Source organism: Engystomops pustulosus, chromosome 1 (genome assembly GCF_040894005.1).
Source record: "Engystomops pustulosus chromosome 1, aEngPut4.maternal, whole genome shotgun sequence".
Taxonomy (NCBI): Eukaryota; Metazoa; Chordata; class Amphibia; order Anura; family Leptodactylidae; genus Engystomops; species Engystomops pustulosus.
In genome coordinates, this window is record NC_092411.1 from 173,069,112 (window position 1) to 173,083,323 (window position 14,212).

A 14,212-nucleotide genomic window follows, 5' to 3' on the forward strand; every position below is an offset into this window, starting at 1 on the left:
TTTACTATCTCATAGAGAAACTAACACAATTTTCAGGTTCAAAAAGGTCAATGGAACTTGGAATTCCCAGCCAGTCTCCCATGCTGGTACTTGCCAAGCCTTAAGCTGCATTTCTGCTGCGATCTGACGAGAGCAGGCACATTCAGCTTAGAATGGCCGTTGACAGCAGCTGTTCAATTTGAACCTTCTTTTACCATCTTTGACAGAGAAACTAACACAATTTTCAGATTCAAAAAGGTCAACGGAACTTGGGATTCCCAGCCAGTCTCCCATGCTGGTACTTGCCAAGCCTTAAGCTGCATTGCTGCTGCGATCTGACGAGAGCAGGCACATTCAGCTTAGAATGGCCGTTGACAGCAGCTGTTCAATTTGAACCTTCTTTTACCATCTTTGACAGAGAAACTAACACAATTTTCAGGTTCAAAAAGGTCAATGGAACTTGGGATTCCCAGCCAGTCTCCCATGCTGGGACTTGGCAAGCCTTAAGCAGCATTGCTGCTGCGATCTGACGAGAGCAGGCACATTCAGCTTAGAATGGCCGTTGACAGCAGCTATTCAATTTGAACATTCTTTTACCATCTTTGACAGAGAAACTAACACAATTTTCAGGTTCAAAGAGGTCAACAGAACTTGGGATTCCCAGCCAGTCTCCCATGCTGGTACTTGCCAAGCCTTAAGCTGCATTGCTGCTGCGATCTGATGAGAGCAGGCACATTCAGCTTAGAATGGCCGTTGACAGCAGCTGTTCAATTTGAACCTTCTTTTACTATCTCATAGAGAAACTAACACAATTCTCAGGTTCAAAAAGTTCAACGGAACTTGGGATTCCCAGCCAGTCTCCCATGCTGGTACTTGCCAAGCCTTAAGCTGCATTGCTGCTGCGATCTGACGAGAGCAGGCACATTCAGCTTAGAATGGCCGTTGACAGCAGCTGTTCAATTTGAACCTTCTTTTACTATCTCATAGAGAAACTAACACAATTTTCAGGTTCAAAAAGGTCAATGGAACTTGGGATTCCCAGCCAGTCTCCCATGCTGGTACTTGCCAAGCCTTAAGCTGCATTTCTGCTGCGATCTGACGAGAGCAGGCACATTCAGCTTAGAATGGCCGTTGACAGCAGCTGTTCAATTTGAACCTTCTTTTACCATCTTTGACAGAGAAACTAACACAATTTTCAGATTCAAAAAGGTCAACGGAACTTGGGATTCCCAGCCAGTCTCCCATGCTGGTACTTGCCAAGCCTTAAGCTGCATTGCTGCTGCGATCTGACGAGAGCAGGCACATTCAGCTTAGAATGGCCGTTGACAGCAGGTGTTCAATTTGAACCTTCTTTTACTATCTCATAGAGAAACTAACACAATTTTCAGGTTCAAAAAGGTCAACGGAACTTGGGATTCCCAGCCAGTCTCCCATGCTGGTACTTGCCAAGCCTTAAGCTGCATTGCTGCAGCGATCTGACGAGAGCAGGCACATTCAGCTTAGAATGGCCGTTGACAGCAGCTGTTCAATTTGAACCTTCTTTTACTATCTCATAGAGAAACTAACACAATTTTCAGGTTCAAAAAGTTCAACGGAACTTGGGATTCCCAGCCAGTCTCCCATGCTGGTACTTGCAAAGCCTTAAGCTGCATTGCTGCTGCGATCTGACGAGAGCAGGCACATTCAGCTTAGAATGGCCGTTGACAGCAGCTGTTCAATTTGAACCTTCTTTTACCATCTTTGACAGAGAAACTAACACAATTTTCAGGTTCAAAAAGGTCAATGGAACTTGGGATTCCCAGCCAGTCTCCCATGCTGGGACTTGCCAAGCCTTAAGCAGCATTGCTGCTGCGATCTGACGAGAGCAGGCCCATTCAGCTTAGAATGGCCGTTGACAGCAGCTATTCAATTTGAACATTCTTTTACCATCTTTGACAGAGAAACTAACACAATTTTCAGGTTCAAAGAGGTCAACAGAACTTGGGATTCCCAGCCAGTCTCCCATGCTGGTACTTGCCAAGCCTTAAGCTGCATTGCTGCTGCGATCTGATGAGAGCAGGCACATTCAGCTTAGAATGGCCGATGACAGCAGCCGTTCAATTTGAACCTTCTTTTACTATCTCATAGAGAAACTAACACAATTTTCAGGTTCAAAAAGTTCAACGGAACTTGGGATTCCCAGCCAGTCTCCCATGCTGGTACTTGCCAAGCCTTAAGCTGCATTGCTGCTGCGATCTGACGAGAGCAGGCACATTCAGCTTAGAATGGCCGTTGACAGCAGCTGTTCAATTTGAACCTTCTTTTACCATCTTTGACAGAGAAACTAACACAATTTTCAGGTTCAAAAAGGTCAATGGAACTTGGGATTCCCAGCCAGTCTCCCATGCTGGGACTTGCCAAGCCTTAAGCAGCATTGCTGCTGCGATCTGACGAGAGCAGGCCCATTCAGCTTAGAATGGCCGTTGACAGCAGCTATTCAATTTGAACATTCTTTTACCATCTTTGACAGAGAAACTAACACAATTTTCAGGTTCAAAGAGGTCAACAGAACTTGGGATTCCCAGCCAGTCTCCCATGCTGGTACTTGCCAAGCCTTAAGCTGCATTGCTGCTGCGATCTGACGAGAGCAGGCACATTCAGCTTAGAATGGCCGTTGACAGCAGCTGTTCAATTTGAACCTACTTTTACTATCTCATAGAGAAACTAACACAATTTTCAGGTTCAAAAAGGTCAATGGAACTTGGGATTCCCAGCCAGTCTCCCATGCTGGTACTTGCCAAGCCTTAAGCTGCATTGCTGCTGCGATCTGACGAGAGCAGGCACATTCAGCTTAGAATGGCCGTTGACAGCAGGTGTTCAATTTGAACCTTCTTTTACTATCTCATAGAGAAACTAACACAATTTTCAGGTTCAAAAAGGTCAATGGAACTTGGGATTCCCAGCCAGTCTCCCATGCTGGTACTTGCCAAGCCTTAAGCTGCATTGCTGCTGCGATCTGACGAGAGCAGGCACATTCAGCTTAGAATGGCCATTGACAGCAGCTGTTCAATTTGAACCTTCTTTTACTATCTCATAGAGAAACTAACACAATTTTCAGGTTCAAAAAGTTCAACGGAACTTGGGATTCCCAGCCAGTCTCCCATGCTGGTACTTGCAAAGCCTTAAGCTGCATTGCTGCTGCGATCTGACGAGAGCAGGCACATTCAGCTTAGAATGGCCGTTGACAGCAGCTGTTCAATTTGAACCTTCTTTTACCATCTTTGACAGAGAAACTAACACAATTTTCAGGTTCAAAAAGGTCAATGGAACTTGGGATTCCCAGCCAGTCTCCCATGCTGGGACTTGCCAAGCCTTAAGCAGCATTGCTGCTGCGATCTGACGAGAGCAGGCCCATTCAGCTTAGAATGGCCGTTGACAGCAGCTATTCAATTTGAACATTCTTTTACCATCTTTGACAGAGAAACTAACACAATTTTCAGGTTCAAAGAAGTCAACAGAACTTGGGATTCCCAGCCAGTCTCCCATGCTGGTACTTGCCAAGCCTTAAGCTGCATTGCTGCTGCGATCTGATGAGAGCAGGCACATTCAGCTTAGAATGGCCGATGACAGCAGCCGTTCAATTTGAACCTTCTTTTACTATCTCATAGAGAAACTAACACAATTTTCAGGTTCAAAAAGTTCAACGGAACTTGGGATTCCCAGCCAGTCTCCCATGCTGGTACTTGCCAAGCCTTAAGCTGCATTGCTGCTGCGATCTGACGAGAGCAGGCACATTCAGCTTAGAATGGCCGTTGACAGCAGCTGTTCAATTTGAACCTTCTTTTACTATCTCATAGAGAAACTAACACAATTTTCAGGTTCAAAAAGGTCAACGGAACTTGGGATTCCCAGCCAGTCTCCCATGCTGGTACTTGCCAAGCCTTAAGCTGCATTGCTGCTGCGATCTGACGAGAGCAGGCACATTCAGCTTAGAATGGCCGTTGACAGCAGCTGTTCAATTTGAACCTTCTTTTACTATCTCATAGAGAAACTAACACAATTTTCAGGTTCAAAAAGGTCAACGGAACTTGGGATTCCCAGCCAGTCTCCCATGCTGGTACTTGCCAAGCCTTAAGCTGCATTTCTGCTGCGATCTGACGAGAGCAGGCACATTCAGCTTAGAATGGCCGTTGACAGCAGCTGTTCAATTTGAACCTTCTTTTACCATGTTTGACAGAGAAACTAACACAATTTTCAGATTCAAAAAGGTCAACGGAACTTGGGATTCCCAGCCAGTCTCCCATGCTGGTACTTTCCAAGCCTTAAGCTGCATTGCTGCTGCGATCTGACGAGAGCAGGCACATTCAGCTTAGAATGGCCGTTGACAGCAGGTGTTCAATTTGAACCTTCTTTTACTATCTCATAGAGAAACTAACACAATTTTCAGGTTCAAAAAGGTCAGCGGAACTTGGGATTCCCAGCCAGTCTCCCATGCTGGTACTTGCCAAGCCTTAAGCTGCATTGCTGCTGCGATCTGACGAGAGCAGGCACATTCAGCTTAGAATGGCCGTTGACAGCAGCTGTTCAATTTGAACCTTCTTTTACTATCTCATAGAGAAACTAACACAATTTTCAGGTTCAAAAAGTTCAACGGAACTTGGGATTCCCAGCCAGTCTCCCATGCTGGTACTTGCAAAGCCTTAAGCTGCATTGCTGCTGCGATCTGACGAGAGCAGGCACATTCAGCTTAGAATGGCCGTTGACAGCAGCTGTTCAATTTGAACCTTCTTTTACCATCTTTGACAGAGAAACTAACACAATTTTCAGGTTCAAAAAGGTCAATGGAACTTGGGATTCCCAGCCAGTCTCCCATGCTGGGACTTGCCAAGCCTTAAGCAGCATTGCTGCTGCGATCTGACGAGAGCAGGCCCATTCAGCTTAGAATGGCCGTTGACAGCAGCTATTCAATTTGAACCTTCTTTTACTATCTCATAGAGAAACTAACACAATTTTCAGGTTCAAAAAGGTCAATGGAACTTGGAATTCCCAGCCAGTCTCCCATGCTGGTACTTGCAAAGCCTTAAGCTGCATTGCTGCTGCGATCTGACGAGAGCAGGCACATTCAGCTTAGAATGGCCGTTGACAGCAGCTGTTCAATTTGAACCTTCTTTTACCATCTTTGACAGAGAAACTAACACAATTTTCAGGTTCAAAAAGGTCAATGGAACTTGGGATTCCCAGCCAGTCTCCCATGCTGGGACTTGCCAAGCCTTAAGCAGCATTGCTGCTGCGATCTGACGAGAGCAGGCCCATTCAGCTTAGAATGGCCGTTGACAGCAGCTATTCAATTTGAACATTCTTTTACCATCTTTGACAGAGAAACTAACACAATTTTCAGGTTCAAAGAGGTCAACAGAACTTGGGATTCCCAGCCAGTCTCCCATGCTGGTACTTGCCAAGCCTTAAGCTGCATTGCTGCTGCGATCTGATGAGAGCAGGCACATTCAGCTTAGAATGGCCGATGACAGCAGCCGTTCAATTTGAACCTTCTTTTACTATCTCATAGAGAAACTAACACAATTTTCAGGTTCAAAAAGTTCAACGGAACTTGGGATTCCCAGCCAGTCTCCCATGCTGGTACTTGCCAAGCCTTAAGCTGCATTGCTGCTGCGATCTGACGAGAGCAGGCACATTCAGCTTAGAATGGCCGTTGACAGCAGCTGTTCAATTTGAACCTTCTTTTACTATCTCATAGAGAAACTAACACAATTTTCAGGTTCAAAAAGGTCAACGGAACTTGGGATTCCCAGCCAGTCTCCCATGCTGGTACTTGCCAAGCCTTAAGCTGCATTTCTGCTGCGATCTGACGAGAGCAGGCACATTCAGCTTAGAATGGCCGTTGACAGCAGCTGTTCAATTTGAACCTTCTTTTACCATCTTTGACAGAGAAACTAACACAATTTTCAGATTCAAAAAGGTCAACGGAACTTGGGATTCCCAGCCAGTCTCCCATGCTGGTACTTTCCAAGCCTTAAGCTGCATTGCTGCTGCGATCTGACGAGAGCAGGCACATTCAGCTTAGAATGGCCGTTGACAGCAGGTGTTCAATTTGAACCTTCTTTTACTATCTCATAGAGAAACTAACACAATTTTCAGGTTCAAAAAGGTCAGCGGAACTTGGGATTCCCAGCCAGTCTCCCATGCTGGTACTTGCCAAGCCTTAAGCTGCATTGCTGCTGCGATCTGACGAGAGCAGGCACATTCAGCTTAGAATGGCCGTTGACAGCAGCTGTTCAATTTGAACCTTCTTTTACTATCTCATAGAGAAACTAACACAATTTTCAGGTTCAAAAAGTTCAACGGAACTTGGGATTCCCAGCCAGTCTCCCATGCTGGTACTTGCAAAGCCTTAAGCTGCATTGCTGCTGCGATCTGACGAGAGCAGGCACATTCAGCTTAGAATGGCCGTTGACAGCAGCTGTTCAATTTGAACCTTCTTTTACCATCTTTGACAGAGAAACTAACACAATTTTCAGGTTCAAAAAGGTCAATGGAACTTGGGATTCCCAGCCAGTCTCCCATGCTGGGACTTGCCAAGCCTTAAGCAGCATTGCTGCTGCGATCTGACGAGAGCAGGCCCATTCAGCTTAGAATGGCCGTTGACAGCAGCTATTCAATTTGAACATTCTTTTACCATCTTTGACAGAGAAACTAACACAATTTTCAGGTTCAAAGAGGTCAACAGAACTTGGGATTCCCAGCCAGTCTCCCATGCTGGTACTTGCCAAGCCTTAAGCTGCATTGCTGCTGCGATCTGATGAGAGCAGGCACATTCAGCTTAGAATGGCCGTTGACAGCAGCTGTTCAATTTGAACCTTCTTTTACTATCTCATAGAGAAACTAACACAATTTTCAGGTTCAAAAAGTTCAACGGAACTTGGGATTCCCAGCCAGTCTCCCATGCTGGTACTTGCCAAGCCTTAAGCTGCATTGCTGCTGCGATCTGACGAGAGCAGGCACATTCAGCTTAGAATGGCCGTTGACAGCAGCTGTTCAATTTGAACCTTCTTTTACTATCTCATAGAGAAACTAACACAATTTTCAGGTTCAAAAAGGTCAATGGAACTTGGAATTCCCAGCCAGTCTCCCATGCTGGTACTTGCCAAGCCTTAAGCTGCATTTCTGCTGCGATCTGACGAGAGCAGGCACATTCAGCTTAGAATGGCCGTTGACAGCAGCTGTTCAATTTGAACCTTCTTTTACCATCTTTGACAGAGAAACTAACACAATTTTCAGATTCAAAAAGGTCAACGGAACTTGGGATTCCCAGCCAGTCTCCCATGCTGGTACTTGCCAAGCCTTAAGCTGCATTGCTGCTGCGATCTGACGAGAGCAGGCACATTCAGCTTAGAATGGCCGTTGACAGCAGGTGTTCAATTTGAACCTTCTTTTACTATCTCATAGAGAAACTAACACAATTTTCAGGTTCAAAAAGGTCAACGGAACTTGGGATTCCCAGCCAGTCTCCCATGCTGGTACTTGCCAAGCCTTAAGCTGCATTGCTGCTGCGATCTGACGAGAGCAGGCACATTCAGCTTAGAATGGCCGTTGACAGCAGCTGTTCAATTTGAACCTTCTTTTACTATCTCATAGAGAAACTAACACAATTTTCAGGTTCAAAAAGTTCAACGGAACTTGGGATTCCCAGCCAGTCTCCCATGCTGGTACTTGCCAAGCCTTAAGCTGCATTGCTGCTGCGATCTGACGAGAGCAGGCACATTCAGCTTAGAATGGCCGTTGACAGCAGCTGTTCAATTTGAACCTTCTTTTACCATCTTTGACAGAGAAACTAACACAATTTTCAGGTTCAAAAAGGTCAATGGAACTTGGGATTCCCAGCCAGTCTCCCATGCTGGGACTTGCCAAGCCTTAAGCAGCATTGCTGCTGCGATCTGACGAGAGCAGGCCCATTCAGCTTAGAATGGCCGTTGACAGCAGCTATTCAATTTGAACATTCTTTTACCATCTTTGACAGAGAAACTAACACAATTTTCAGGTTCAAAGAGGTCAACAGAACTTGGGATTCCCAGCCAGTCTCCCATGCTGGTACTTGCCAAGCCTTAAGCTGCATTGCTGCTGCGATCTGATGAGAGCAGGCACATTCAGCTTAGAATGGCCGTTGACAGCAGCCGTTCAATTTGAACCTTCTTTTACTATCTCATAGAGAAACTAACACAATTTTCAGGTTCAAAAAGTTCAACGGAACTTGGGATTCCCAGCCAGTCTCCCATGCTGGTACTTGCCAAGCCTTAAGCTGCATTGCTGCTGCGATCTGACGAGAGCAGGCACATTCAGCTTAGAATGGCCGTTGACAGCAGGTGTTCAATTTGAACCTTCTTTTACTATCTCATAGAGAAACTAACACAATTTTCAGGTTCAAAAAGGTCAACGGAACTTGAAATTCCCAGCCAGTCTCCCATGCTGGTACTTGCCAAGCCTTAAGCTGCATTGCTGCTGCGATCTGACGAGAGCAGGCACATTCAGCTTAGAATGGCCGTTGACAGCAGCTGTTCAATTTGAACCTTCTTTTTCTATCTCATAGAGAAACTAACACAATTCTCAGGTTCAAAAAGTTCAACGGAACTTGGGATTCCCAGCCAGTCTCCCATGCTGGTACTTGCCAAGCCTTAAGCTGCATTGCTGCTGCGATCTGACGAGAGCAGGCACATTCAGCTTAGAATGGCCGTTGACAGCAGCTGTTCAATTTGAACCTTCTTTTACCATCTTTGACAGAGAAACTAACACAATTTTCAGATTCAAAAAGGTCAACGGAACTTGGGATTCCCAGCCAGTCTCCCATGCTGGTACTTGCCAAGCCTTAAGCTGCATTGCTGCTGCGATCTGACGAGAGCAGGCACATTCAGCTTAGAATGGCCGTTGACAGCAGGTGTTCAATTTGAACCTTCTTTTACTATCTCATAGAGAAACTAACACAATTTTCAGGTTCAAAAAGGTCAACGGAACTTGGGATTCCCAGCCAGTCTCCCATGCTGGTACTTGCCAAGCCTTAAGCTGCATTGCTGCTGCGATCTGACGAGAGCAGGCACATTCAGCTTAGAATTACCGTTGACAGCAGCTGTTAAATTTGAACCTTCTTTTACAGGGAAACTAACACAATTTTCAGGTTCAAAAAGGTCAACGGAACTTGGGATTTCCAGCCAGTCTCCCATGCTGGTACTTGCCAAGCCTTAAGCTGCATTGCTGCTGCGATCTGACGAGAGCAGGCACATTCAGCTTAGAATGGCAGTTGACAGCAGCTGTTCAATTTGAACCTTCTTTTACTATCTCATAGAGAAACTAACACAATTTTCAGGTTCAAAAAGGTCAATGGAACTTGGGATTCCCAGCCAGTCTCCCATGCTGGTACTTGCCAAGCCTTAAGCTGCATTGCTGCTGCGATCTGACGAGAGCAGGCACATTCAGCTTAGAATGGCCATTGACAGCAGCTGTTCAATTTGAACCTTCTTTTACTATCTCATAGAGAAACTAACACAATTTTCAGGTTCAAAAAGTTCAACGGAACTTGGGATTCCCAGCCAGTCTCCCATGCTGGTACTTGCAAAGCCTTAAGCTGCATTGCTGCTGCGATCTGACGAGAGCAGGCACATTCAGCTTAGAATGGCCGTTGACAGCAGCTGTTCAATTTGAACCTTCTTTTACCATCTTTGACAGAGAAACTAACACAATTTTCAGGTTCAAAAAGGTCAATGGAACTTGGGATTCCCAGCCAGTCTCCCATGCTGGGACTTGCCAAGCCTTAAGCAGCATTGCTGCTGCGATCTGACGAGAGCAGGCCCATTCAGCTTAGAATGGCCGTTGACAGCAGCTATTCAATTTGAACATTCTTTTACCATCTTTGACAGAGAAACTAACACAATTTTCAGGTTCAAAGAGGTCAACAGAACTTGGGATTCCCAGCCAGTCTCCCATGCTGGTACTTGCCAAGCCTTAAGCTGCATTGCTGCTGCGATCTGACGAGAGCAGGCACATTCAGCTTAGAATGGCCGTTGACAGCAGCTGTTCAATTTGAACCTTCTTTTACTATCTCATAGAGAAACTAACACAATTTTCAGGTTCAAAAAGGTCAACGGAACTTGGGATTCCCAGCCAGTCTCCCATGCTGGTACTTGCCAAGCCTTAAGCTGCATTTCTGCTGCGATCTGACGAGAGCAGGCACATTCAGCTTAGAATGGCCGTTGACAGCAGCTGTTCAATTTGAACCTTCTTTTACCATCTTTGACAGAGAAACTAACACAATTTTCAGATTCAAAAAGGTCAACGGAACTTGGGATTCCCAGCCAGTCTCCCATGCTGGTACTTTCCAAGCCTTAAGCTGCATTGCTGCTGCGATCTGACGAGAGCAGGCACATTCAGCTTAGAATGGCCGTTGACAGCAGGTGTTCAATTTGAACCTTCTTTTACTATCTCATAGAGAAACTAACACAATTTTCAGGTTCAAAAAGGTCAGCGGAACTTGGGATTCCCAGCCAGTCTCCCATGCTGGTACTTGCCAAGCCTTAAGCTGCATTGCTGCTGCGATCTGACGAGAGCAGGCACATTCAGCTTAGAATGGCCGTTGACAGCAGCTGTTCAATTTGAACCTTCTTTTACTATCTCATAGAGAAACTAACACAATTTTCAGGTTCAAAAAGTTCAACGGAACTTGGGATTCCCAGCCAGTCTCCCATGCTGGTACTTGCAAAGCCTTAAGCTGCATTGCTGCTGCGATCTGACGAGAGCAGGCACATTCAGCTTAGAATGGCCGTTGACAGCAGCTGTTCAATTTGAACCTTCTTTTACCATCTTTGACAGAGAAACTAACACAATTTTCAGGTTCAAAAAGGTCAATGGAACTTGGGATTCCCAGCCAGTCTCCCATGCTGGGACTTGCCAAGCCTTAAGCAGCATTGCTGCTGCGATCTGACGAGAGCAGGCCCATTCAGCTTAGAATGGCCGTTGACAGCAGCTATTCAATTTGAACATTCTTTTACCATCTTTGACAGAGAAACTAACACAATTTTCAGGTTCAAAGAGGTCAACAGAACTTGGGATTCCCAGCCAGTCTCCCATGCTGGTACTTGCCAAGCCTTAAGCTGCATTGCTGCTGCGATCTGATGAGAGCAGGCACATTCAGCTTAGAATGGCCGATGACAGCAGCCGTTCAATTTGAACCTTCTTTTACTATCTCATAGAGAAACTAACACAATTTTCAGGTTCAAAAAGTTCAACGGAACTTGGGATTCCCAGCCAGTCTCCCATGCTGGTACTTGCCAAGCCTTAAGCTGCATTGCTGCTGCGATCTGACGAGAGCAGGCACATTCAGCTTAGAATGGCCGTTGACAGCAGGTGTTCAATTTGAACCTTCTTTTACTATCTCATAGAGAAACTAACACAATTTTCAGGTTCAAAAAGGTCAACGGAACTTGAAATTCCCAGCCAGTCTCCCATGCTGGTACTTGCCAAGCCTTAAGCTGCATTGCTGCTGCGATCTGACGAGAGCAGGCACATTCAGCTTAGAATGGCCGTTGACAGCAGCTGTTCAATTTGAACCTTCTTTTACTATCTCATAGAGAAACTAACACAATTTTCAGGTTCAAAAAGTTCAACGGAACTTGGGATTCCCAGCCAGTCTCCCATGCTGGTACTTGCAAAGCCTTAAGCTGCATTGCTGCTGCGATCTGACGAGAGCAGGCACATTCAGCTTAGAATGGCCGTTGACAGCAGCTGTTCAATTTGAACCTTCTTTTACCATCTTTGACAGAGAAACTAACACAATTTTCAGGTTCAAAAAGGTCAATGGAACTTGGGATTCCCAGCCAGTCTCCCATGCTGGGACTTGGCAAGCCTTAAGCAGCATTGCTGCTGCGATCTGACGAGAGCAGGCCCATTCAGCTTAGAATGGCCGTTGACAGCAGCTATTCAATTTGAACATTCTTTTACCATCTTTGACAGAGAAACTAACACAATTTTCAGGTTCAAAGAGGTCAACAGAACTTGGGATTCCCAGCCAGTCTCCCATGCTGGTACTTGCCAAGCCTTAAGCTGCATTGCTGCTGCGATCTGATGAGAGCAGGCACATTCAGCTTAGAATGGCCGTTGACAGCAGCTGTTCAATTTGAACCTTCTTTTTCTATCTCATAGAGAAACTAACACAATTCTCAGGTTCAAAAAGTTCAACGGAACTTGGGATTCCCAGCCAGTCTCCCATGCTGGTACTTGCCAAGCCTTAAGCTGCATTGCTGCTGCGATCTGACGAGAGCAGGCACATTCAGCTTAGAATGGCCGTTGACAGCAGCTGTTCAATTTGAACCTTCTTTTACCATCTTTGACAGAGAAACTAACACAATTTTCAGATTCAAAAAGGTCAACGGAACTTGGGATTCCCAGCCAGTCTCCCATGCTGGTACTTGCCAAGCCTTAAGCTGCATTGCTGCTGCGATCTGACGAGAGCAGGCACATTCAGCTTAGAATGGCCGTTGACAGCAGGTGTTCAATTTGAACCTTCTTTTACTATCTCATAGAGAAACTAACACAATTTTCAGGTTCAAAAAGGTCAACGGAACTTGGGATTCCCAGCCAGTCTCCCATGCTGGTACTTGCCAAGCCTTAAGCTGCATTGCTGCTGCGATCTGACGAGAGCAGGCACATTCAGCTTAGAATGGCCGTTGACAGCAGCTGTTAAATTTGAACCTTCTTTTACAGGGAAACTAACACAATTTTCAGGTTCAAAAAGGTCAACGGAACTTGGGATTTCCAGCCAGTCTCCCATGCTGGTACTTGCCAAGCCTTAAGCTGCATTGCTGCTGCGATCTGACGAGAGCAGGCACATTCAGCTTAGAATGGCAGTTGACAGCAGCTGTTCAATTTGAACCTTCTTTTACTATCTCATAGAGAAACTAACACAATTTTCAGGTTCAAAAAGGTCAATGGAACTTGGGATTCCCAGCCAGTCTCCCATGCTGGTACTTGCCAAGCCTTAAGCTGCATTGCTGCTGCGATCTGACGAGAGCAGGCACATTCAGCTTAGAATGGCCATTGACAGCAGCTGTTCAATTTGAACCTTCTTTTACTATCTCATAGAGAAACTAACACAATTTTCAGGTTCAAAAAGTTCAACGGAACTTGGGATTCCCAGCCAGTCTCCCATGCTGGTACTTGCAAAGCCTTAAGCTGCATTGCTGCTGCGATCTGACGAGAGCAGGCACATTCAGCTTAGAATGGCCGTTGACAGCAGCTGTTCAATTTGAACCTTCTTTTACCATCTTTGACAGAGAAACTAACACAATTTTCAGGTTCAAAAAGGTCAATGGAACTTGGGATTCCCAGCCAGTCTCCCATGCTGGGACTTGCCAAGCCTTAAGCAGCATTGCTGCTGCGATCTGACGAGAGCAGGCCCATTCAGCTTAGAATGGCCGTTGACAGCAGCTATTCAATTTGAACATTCTTTTACCATCTTTGACAGAGAAACTAACACAATTTTCAGGTTCAAAGAGGTCAACAGAACTTGGGATTCCCAGCCAGTCTCCCATGCTGGTACTTTCCAAGCCTTAAGCTGCATTGCTGCTGCGATCTGACGAGAGCAGGCACATTCAGCTTAGAATGGCCGTTGACAGCAGGTGTTCAATTTGAACCTTCTTTTACTATCTCATAGAGAAACTAACACAATTTTCAGGTTCAAAAAGGTCAGCGGAACTTGGGATTCCCAGCCAGTCTCCCATGCTGGTACTTGCCAAGCCTTAAGCTGCATTGCTGCTGCGATCTGACGAGAGCAGGCACATTCAGCTTAGAATGGCCGTTGACAGCAGCTGTTCAATTTGAACCTTCTTTTACTATCTCATAGAGAAACTAACACAATTTTCAGGTTCAAAAAGTTCAACGGAACTTGGGATTCCCAGCCAGTCTCCCATGCTGGTACTTGCAAAGCCTTAAGCTGCATTGCTGCTGCGATCTGACGAGAGCAGGCACATTCAGCTTAGAATGGCCGTTGACAGCAGCTGTTCAATTTGAACCTTCTTTTACCATCTTTGACAGAGAAACTAACACAATTTTCAGGTTCAAAAAGGTCAATGGAACTTGGGATTCCCAGCCAGTCTCCCATGCTGGGACTTGCCAAGCCTTAAGCAGCATTGCTGCTGCGATCTGACGAGAGCAGGCCCATTCAGCTTAGAATGGCCGTTGACAGCAGCTATTCAAT

At 45.7% G+C, this 14,212-nt stretch overlaps 51 pseudogenes; all 51 read right to left on the reverse strand.

The window, feature by feature from the left end:
• Positions 1-618: 618 nt before the first annotated feature.
• LOC140113475 (5S ribosomal RNA) lies at positions 619-737 on the reverse strand (annotated as a pseudogene).
• A 450-nt stretch (positions 738-1,187) lies between these two features.
• On the reverse strand, positions 1,188-1,306 carry LOC140091143 (5S ribosomal RNA; annotated as a pseudogene).
• A 70-nt stretch (positions 1,307-1,376) lies between these two features.
• LOC140103915 (5S ribosomal RNA) lies at positions 1,377-1,495 on the reverse strand (annotated as a pseudogene).
• A 452-nt stretch (positions 1,496-1,947) lies between these two features.
• On the reverse strand, positions 1,948-2,066 carry LOC140101382 (5S ribosomal RNA; annotated as a pseudogene).
• A 452-nt stretch (positions 2,067-2,518) lies between these two features.
• LOC140096596 (5S ribosomal RNA) lies at positions 2,519-2,637 on the reverse strand (annotated as a pseudogene).
• A 448-nt stretch (positions 2,638-3,085) lies between these two features.
• LOC140113308 (5S ribosomal RNA) lies at positions 3,086-3,204 on the reverse strand (annotated as a pseudogene).
• A 452-nt stretch (positions 3,205-3,656) lies between these two features.
• Positions 3,657-3,775, reverse strand: LOC140104946 (5S ribosomal RNA; annotated as a pseudogene).
• A 70-nt stretch (positions 3,776-3,845) lies between these two features.
• Positions 3,846-3,964, reverse strand: LOC140091154 (5S ribosomal RNA; annotated as a pseudogene).
• Positions 3,965-4,034: 70 nt separating this feature from the next.
• LOC140099964 (5S ribosomal RNA) lies at positions 4,035-4,153 on the reverse strand (annotated as a pseudogene).
• Positions 4,154-4,225: 72 nt separating this feature from the next.
• LOC140113498 (5S ribosomal RNA) lies at positions 4,226-4,344 on the reverse strand (annotated as a pseudogene).
• Positions 4,345-4,414: 70 nt separating this feature from the next.
• Positions 4,415-4,533, reverse strand: LOC140105891 (5S ribosomal RNA; annotated as a pseudogene).
• A 70-nt stretch (positions 4,534-4,603) lies between these two features.
• On the reverse strand, positions 4,604-4,722 carry LOC140113309 (5S ribosomal RNA; annotated as a pseudogene).
• Positions 4,723-5,365: 643 nt separating this feature from the next.
• On the reverse strand, positions 5,366-5,484 carry LOC140101393 (5S ribosomal RNA; annotated as a pseudogene).
• Positions 5,485-5,554: 70 nt separating this feature from the next.
• Positions 5,555-5,673, reverse strand: LOC140104957 (5S ribosomal RNA; annotated as a pseudogene).
• Positions 5,674-5,743: 70 nt separating this feature from the next.
• LOC140099975 (5S ribosomal RNA) lies at positions 5,744-5,862 on the reverse strand (annotated as a pseudogene).
• Positions 5,863-5,934: 72 nt separating this feature from the next.
• On the reverse strand, positions 5,935-6,053 carry LOC140113499 (5S ribosomal RNA; annotated as a pseudogene).
• Positions 6,054-6,123: 70 nt separating this feature from the next.
• Positions 6,124-6,242, reverse strand: LOC140105897 (5S ribosomal RNA; annotated as a pseudogene).
• A 70-nt stretch (positions 6,243-6,312) lies between these two features.
• Positions 6,313-6,431, reverse strand: LOC140113311 (5S ribosomal RNA; annotated as a pseudogene).
• Positions 6,432-6,694: 263 nt separating this feature from the next.
• On the reverse strand, positions 6,695-6,813 carry LOC140113476 (5S ribosomal RNA; annotated as a pseudogene).
• Positions 6,814-6,883: 70 nt separating this feature from the next.
• Positions 6,884-7,002, reverse strand: LOC140104962 (5S ribosomal RNA; annotated as a pseudogene).
• A 261-nt stretch (positions 7,003-7,263) lies between these two features.
• LOC140091165 (5S ribosomal RNA) lies at positions 7,264-7,382 on the reverse strand (annotated as a pseudogene).
• A 70-nt stretch (positions 7,383-7,452) lies between these two features.
• Positions 7,453-7,571, reverse strand: LOC140091176 (5S ribosomal RNA; annotated as a pseudogene).
• A 70-nt stretch (positions 7,572-7,641) lies between these two features.
• Positions 7,642-7,760, reverse strand: LOC140104968 (5S ribosomal RNA; annotated as a pseudogene).
• A 263-nt stretch (positions 7,761-8,023) lies between these two features.
• On the reverse strand, positions 8,024-8,142 carry LOC140113478 (5S ribosomal RNA; annotated as a pseudogene).
• A 70-nt stretch (positions 8,143-8,212) lies between these two features.
• On the reverse strand, positions 8,213-8,331 carry LOC140104974 (5S ribosomal RNA; annotated as a pseudogene).
• A 70-nt stretch (positions 8,332-8,401) lies between these two features.
• On the reverse strand, positions 8,402-8,520 carry LOC140097083 (5S ribosomal RNA; annotated as a pseudogene).
• A 70-nt stretch (positions 8,521-8,590) lies between these two features.
• LOC140104977 (5S ribosomal RNA) lies at positions 8,591-8,709 on the reverse strand (annotated as a pseudogene).
• Positions 8,710-8,781: 72 nt separating this feature from the next.
• On the reverse strand, positions 8,782-8,900 carry LOC140091188 (5S ribosomal RNA; annotated as a pseudogene).
• A 70-nt stretch (positions 8,901-8,970) lies between these two features.
• LOC140097150 (5S ribosomal RNA) lies at positions 8,971-9,089 on the reverse strand (annotated as a pseudogene).
• A 62-nt stretch (positions 9,090-9,151) lies between these two features.
• LOC140113423 (5S ribosomal RNA) lies at positions 9,152-9,270 on the reverse strand (annotated as a pseudogene).
• A 70-nt stretch (positions 9,271-9,340) lies between these two features.
• On the reverse strand, positions 9,341-9,459 carry LOC140098092 (5S ribosomal RNA; annotated as a pseudogene).
• Positions 9,460-9,529: 70 nt separating this feature from the next.
• LOC140113312 (5S ribosomal RNA) lies at positions 9,530-9,648 on the reverse strand (annotated as a pseudogene).
• A 263-nt stretch (positions 9,649-9,911) lies between these two features.
• LOC140096619 (5S ribosomal RNA) lies at positions 9,912-10,030 on the reverse strand (annotated as a pseudogene).
• Positions 10,031-10,100: 70 nt separating this feature from the next.
• Positions 10,101-10,219, reverse strand: LOC140099987 (5S ribosomal RNA; annotated as a pseudogene).
• A 72-nt stretch (positions 10,220-10,291) lies between these two features.
• Positions 10,292-10,410, reverse strand: LOC140113501 (5S ribosomal RNA; annotated as a pseudogene).
• A 70-nt stretch (positions 10,411-10,480) lies between these two features.
• Positions 10,481-10,599, reverse strand: LOC140105905 (5S ribosomal RNA; annotated as a pseudogene).
• Positions 10,600-10,669: 70 nt separating this feature from the next.
• LOC140113313 (5S ribosomal RNA) lies at positions 10,670-10,788 on the reverse strand (annotated as a pseudogene).
• Positions 10,789-11,051: 263 nt separating this feature from the next.
• On the reverse strand, positions 11,052-11,170 carry LOC140101404 (5S ribosomal RNA; annotated as a pseudogene).
• A 70-nt stretch (positions 11,171-11,240) lies between these two features.
• On the reverse strand, positions 11,241-11,359 carry LOC140104988 (5S ribosomal RNA; annotated as a pseudogene).
• A 70-nt stretch (positions 11,360-11,429) lies between these two features.
• Positions 11,430-11,548, reverse strand: LOC140097094 (5S ribosomal RNA; annotated as a pseudogene).
• A 70-nt stretch (positions 11,549-11,618) lies between these two features.
• LOC140113314 (5S ribosomal RNA) lies at positions 11,619-11,737 on the reverse strand (annotated as a pseudogene).
• Positions 11,738-12,000: 263 nt separating this feature from the next.
• LOC140113479 (5S ribosomal RNA) lies at positions 12,001-12,119 on the reverse strand (annotated as a pseudogene).
• Positions 12,120-12,189: 70 nt separating this feature from the next.
• On the reverse strand, positions 12,190-12,308 carry LOC140104989 (5S ribosomal RNA; annotated as a pseudogene).
• Positions 12,309-12,380: 72 nt separating this feature from the next.
• On the reverse strand, positions 12,381-12,499 carry LOC140091199 (5S ribosomal RNA; annotated as a pseudogene).
• Positions 12,500-12,569: 70 nt separating this feature from the next.
• On the reverse strand, positions 12,570-12,688 carry LOC140091221 (5S ribosomal RNA; annotated as a pseudogene).
• A 62-nt stretch (positions 12,689-12,750) lies between these two features.
• On the reverse strand, positions 12,751-12,869 carry LOC140113424 (5S ribosomal RNA; annotated as a pseudogene).
• A 70-nt stretch (positions 12,870-12,939) lies between these two features.
• Positions 12,940-13,058, reverse strand: LOC140098103 (5S ribosomal RNA; annotated as a pseudogene).
• Positions 13,059-13,128: 70 nt separating this feature from the next.
• Positions 13,129-13,247, reverse strand: LOC140113315 (5S ribosomal RNA; annotated as a pseudogene).
• A 263-nt stretch (positions 13,248-13,510) lies between these two features.
• On the reverse strand, positions 13,511-13,629 carry LOC140094840 (5S ribosomal RNA; annotated as a pseudogene).
• A 70-nt stretch (positions 13,630-13,699) lies between these two features.
• Positions 13,700-13,818, reverse strand: LOC140105911 (5S ribosomal RNA; annotated as a pseudogene).
• Positions 13,819-13,888: 70 nt separating this feature from the next.
• LOC140113316 (5S ribosomal RNA) lies at positions 13,889-14,007 on the reverse strand (annotated as a pseudogene).
• Positions 14,008-14,212: the final 205 nt, after the last annotated feature.